Genomic DNA, 5669 nt, shown 5'->3' with positions numbered 1-5669 from the left:
GATGACGTTAAACATCATTTTCGATGGCCTCAAGCACAATACAAAATAGCATTTTAATACACTTAAAACAGCGAAAACTCATGTTTTACTCGTATCATGTAATGGTTATTCAAGCTTTAACACCTTTAACACATTTCATATTTTGCGACAGTTACCTTCAATTTTTAACTGGTGAGTTTACTTAACAATCACCCCTAACTGTTTCTTAAAACACAAACGTAAAATACTGCGTTTAAAGAATCTTAATTCAGTATTAAAGTTTGTGAAATATATTTTTTAAACAATTAATTAAAGGAAGTTGGATTACTTTAATTTTCTGGCTGAGATATTAAGATATTGACATTCAAGTAGGATAATTTCCAACTTAATATATTTCGTTACAACAACAATTCTTACTTTGCGTATATTATTTCTTATTATAGTTGTTGTGAAAGATCAGGTTTGTTATTAAGAAGATATACCCAGTTGTATCTTTTTTTAGAATTCGAAAGTTGCATTTCCACGAAGCTCAAAGTCGAAATATTTTGTCAGTGACTGCATGGCTGTTCGCATATTCTATATTTGATCTACGAGTTTGTCGTGTGCATACTTTTTATGACGACCATAAAGCTTCGAATAACGAGACGGGAAGCACTTTATGTCAGAACTAGACACTGAAACAATGCATGTATCTATACACTTGACGTCAACATCACATTTGAATTCATATCGTGAATCCTTGCTTCGATACTGTTTTTCCTAACTAACTATGTGATTAATTATTATGATTTATTATTAAGCCTACTGTGTTAAGATAAACTTGTAAAAGCATATTCAGGAGGATTGTCATGCTTGATTTAGCCTTAAATGTTCAATGTATCAAATAGTTTCAATCATTCACCACGAAAACAATGTATTGGTAAGAACACAACAACGTGGCATGTTAATCATCAATTTTATTCTGTATGAATTCTTTGAAATTCGTGATAAGTGGTTACAAGGTAAACAGCCCCGATATTCTAGAGGCCCCGTTTTACTAACAGTTCGTAAGTTGTGCGTAAGTTTTTACGTACATTTTCAACTTACGTAAATAATACGAATTGCGTACGTGCGTTTTACTAAAATTTCGTAAGTGTAAATATTTGCGTAGGAATAAATAATGCGTAACTCTCCGATTGGAGGTAGAAATCTCTCTTGGCGCGCACCTGTCAAAAAGATAAACAATGGCGACGCCGCAAAAGTTTAAAAGGAAAGAGAATTGGTCCAGAGCAGAGCATGAAATGCTGAGGTATTCATTCCTTGATGAAAGCCATGCCATTGAAAGCAAGTCCAACCATTACTCATGTCGATGAAGAAAAATCGTGGAAGAGGAATGAAAAGAGGTGGGGTATTTTTTTTAAATATTGTTTTGGAACTTTGACTATGACGGATGACGACAATCAGCTACTATGTTACAGTTTTATACTGATTTTTTATATAAGTATAGTTGTTTTATTCAAATATTGTAACGATTTGTTTCACAAAGGTATCCATATATGTTAATTTGTAAGTTACACATGTATTTGTATAGCTAAAGAACTTCAGCGAACACGTTATATATTACATTTTTGGACGTGTGTTGTAAACATCAAACAAATAAATATCAACATTAAAGTTATGGAAGCCAGAACTAGTATTTTAAGTGTCAGCCGTCGGGCACACACTCTTTCTTTCACAATTTATTGTTAGTATGTTTTGATCATAGCACCCGCCCGTCCCTGATATCCTCTAGTCTAAGAAGCTTTAGTAATAAAATTTAAAGAAAAAAATATTTGACTTTCAGACTGAATGCCCAGGGTGTCTGCATTAGAACTCTTGATGAGTTTAATAAGAAATTAACCAACATCAAGATGGACGTGAAGAGGAGGCGTCAGATGGCAGCGCTGACAGGTGGTGTGACTCCGTATCTGTTCTGATACATAGAAGGGCCACTTCTGGCCTATATATCTACGGGGTGACTCCTCCAAAGTTCAATGAGCAGGAGGAGAAGGTAAATTATTACTTATTTGCAACTTATCTTTCATCTTTAATTATTTCAGGAATCTTACAATTATAGTTAAAATCACGTTAAAGTTATTGTTTTGTTAATACATATTTAAAGCTGCGCTCTCACAGATTGAGCGTTTTGACAACTTTTCTTTTTTATTGTCTTGAAACGAGCCAATTTTTGCGAAAATCCTTATAAACCAGTTATATAAGACAGCTGACAAAATATTAGATCTCAGATTTTAATAAATAAGTTCCAAAATTGATGTTTTATGCATTTTTCATTAACTGTTACTAACGGTCTAAGCCATAAAATATTAATTTTCGGAAAAATGAAAATCTACGATCTGATTTTTTTGTCAGCAATCTTCTATCATTGGTTTACATATATCTATGCAAAACATTGCCCTTTCCAAGACAAAAAATAAAAAAAAGTTGCAAAAATGGTAAATCTGTGAGAGTGCAGCTTTAAAATTCCATTACAAGATGCTTTTTTGGAAATTTGGTAAAATTGTTTTACAGATGATTCAGCTGATTGGTGATTAAGCCATAGTATTTTTTCTGGGGTTGACACCTTTACTTAAAATAGTAAGATTTCTTACCTGCCTCAAATGAATATCATGGATGTATCGGTCAATATTTTTTTAATAAAGGTGTTATTAAATTTGAATAAAAATGAGCATATAATGATGTTATTCTAAAAGAATTGGTGATTCTCAGGTCATTTATATGTATATTTTTTATTTTAAATAACACTTATGTATTTATATGTGAATATATTTTACTGCAGAAACAAGTCCATCATCTTTGGTGCTGCACCATACTGCCAAAACAGCTACATGTTCATCGTTTGCAGTTATGTCAATTTACCTCCAACATAGTGTTTCCTGCAATGTCCCAGGGGGCTGCCATGATTCCAAAAAGGTAGAACACAAAATATGACTAAGTAAACATACAAACTTGAGACAGACTGTGTTATGGCAGTGTCTTCATGCCAAAAGAGTCATGCAATGGATACAAAAGGTTAAACAGTTACTATCAAAACCCCAAAACTGTGAAAAATATATATTAAAATGAAACTTTAAGCCACACCAAAGTGGTCACTGGAGCAAGTACTCAGATTTTCGTACATGCTATTAAGATATTTATGCATAAAATTATAGGTCAGACAGTACCTTTCTGTCTAAATATTTTTACATTTGAAATTCTTTTTTTAAAGACTAAGTAAGACTCTGAAAAAAGTACTTATATAAATGGGTGTATTTTTATATTTCAGTACAACACCAACTGCAGCAAAAGTGACAAGAGTTTCCAAGATTCCATCTACAAGCAACTTGAAAAGACTTCTTAAATGCCAGAGTGAGCTCTATGAGCAAATATTACATCAACAAAAACTGACAATTGACTGTCTCCTTTATTACAATTTATTTCATGAATGATAACTTAAATAAAATGTGACTCAGCAACTGTTTTAAATCAACAAACATTCTAACATAAACCTTTGAAGTCTTATAGTAGAATCATATACCTGGAAGTCTTTGATTATTTTATCTACTTAAAAAACTCACAATCCACTTAAATATTGCTGACACTTGAAGCTTTTCATATTTTATTCACTATTGCATTTAATAAATCTTTATTTACCTGTCAACCTATTCATATTCAAGTAATCTAATATTAAAATACATATGGAAAAGCACTTTCATTTAAAGTGACATCTATCAAACATTGTAATCACAAAAAAGGGGCTCATAATCATACATTTTATGATATGGTATTTTTTTACCAATAGCTGAATGTGTAAATTGGTTATTGTTTAGAGAGATAATATGTCAATTTATTTGTTTTGTAAATGTGTTTTTAAATTGTTATTTATACTGTCAACACTATTTAACATATTTATGATTGTCAGCCTTCATGTACTGTTTTGTTCATTGTTATAATCATCTTCTCCATAAGTAATGTCAGTGATTATCAAAATGATACCGCATCAAATTCATGTATAATCATTTTTAAAGGGACTTGTTCATGTTTTATATGGTTAGACATTGATTTTTTTATTTCCTATGAAATGTGAACAAAATGCTTGTAGCAATGATAAAACACTACAAAAGTTTAAATAAGCTCAGAAAATATGGCATAAAATGCTTTATTTTGCCAAAGTCAGGCTATTTAAAATTAAATCATTTTAGGCTTAGATTTACTATTAAAATGTTGTTCATATGATTATAGCAGTTGCTTTTTGGTCTTTCTTCATAAAAGTTGGTAAAATAATTCAATTTCAACAATTTGAAAATAAATAATCTATTAACAGTCCCTTTCTGATAATGATTGCTACTATTGTGTTGTTGTTTTTCAAGTTAAACTTGATGTAAAATGTCAATTTTAAATTCACACAAATAAAGTTTTCACTTATTTCACAGATAGATATGTTTTACCTTTGTCTTTTCACTTTGTTGAAATAATAATAATGATACATCTATGGAATTCAAATATTAGCACAAACACATCATGTTATTGAGATATTGAGATGCACACTTTCTATTTTGTATTGAATAATTAATAGAATCCCTAGAATGACATTTTATTCCTCTTGATTGCTTTTACTTCAATACATACTGCAAAAATGGTGCCACCAACAATGCAAAAAAAACTAAGTGCAATAACTACCCTTGACAGTATTATGAGTTTTTGTTGTTTACCATATACAGAGGAACATGACCTGCCTGCAAACTATGAGATCTTGGATTCAATCCAAAACTACTTTTGTGATTTTCCACATCAACACTCAGTAATGTTGATTTGGGAAACAAGACAGTTTATAAAACAAACATATACCCTATGTCAATAAGTATTTTACTGTATATAAACATATCAAATTAATACATTCACAAGTGGGCAAGAAATCAGAACAAAAATCACATAACATAAATACCGTAAGAGAAACATCATTCAACAGATTACAAAATCAAAGTATTTTTTTAAGTTAACAATGTTTAAAAAATAACCTCAAATGTCTATTCATTACAATTTAAACGGTTGAAATTGTTCAAAATAACTATAAAAGAAAAAATAACAGTTTTTAATAACCAAAAGTTCATTAAAATGGAATGGTAAGCATTTTGACACTTATGAAAACAAAAATAACAATAAATGTTTTGGATGACTAACTAACACATCCAGGGTATTTATATTGAAATCTGGCAATGAGGGCTGCTCTTGCCCTCTGGTCATTGGGGTCAACTAGCCACAAGTGTGGTGGTGCATTTCCTGGTGCAACTTGAATCTGTCCATCAAACTGCACCCCTCCATCAATGCACAATAATGTTGTGCAGCAAACTTCTCTGGGGTGATCTGCAAAAATCCTCCTGTTTTATGAAGGCATCTGATTAAAAATAAATGATTTTGTTTAAATATAGAAAAAATGTTCATTGGAAAATAACATATAACAGATGAAATGCCTTATGGCTTTCTATAATATGCTTCCAGGTGAGAAGACTTTTATCAAAGAAATATATTTTTATAGGATATTTTACTATTTGGATGTTTATAACACAATTCCACTACATTACATAAGAATTAAAACTATTGGTACAAAATTTCAAGTGAGCAGTAAAATTATAATATTCAACAGACTTGCTAACTAGCTTTCCATTATGATTAAG

General features: G+C 30.7%; 1 long non-coding RNA gene across 1 annotated transcript; it reads left to right on the top strand.

The window, feature by feature from the left end:
- The first annotated feature begins 1011 nt into the window (after positions 1 to 1011).
- Positions 1012 to 4612, top strand: LOC128213286 (uncharacterized). The gene is made up of 4 exons (XR_008257706.1): positions 1012 to 1361; positions 1802 to 2008; positions 2795 to 2928; positions 3281 to 4612. It is a non-coding gene; the product is annotated as an uncharacterized LOC128213286 (long non-coding RNA).
- Positions 4613 to 5669: the final 1057 nt, after the last annotated feature.

This window comes from Mya arenaria, chromosome 13 (genome assembly GCF_026914265.1).
Source record: "Mya arenaria isolate MELC-2E11 chromosome 13, ASM2691426v1".
NCBI classification, from domain to species: Eukaryota; Metazoa; Mollusca; class Bivalvia; order Myida; family Myidae; genus Mya; species Mya arenaria.
The sequence above is the reverse complement of the archived record's forward strand: the minus strand, read 5'-3'. Positions and strand labels throughout refer to the sequence as shown.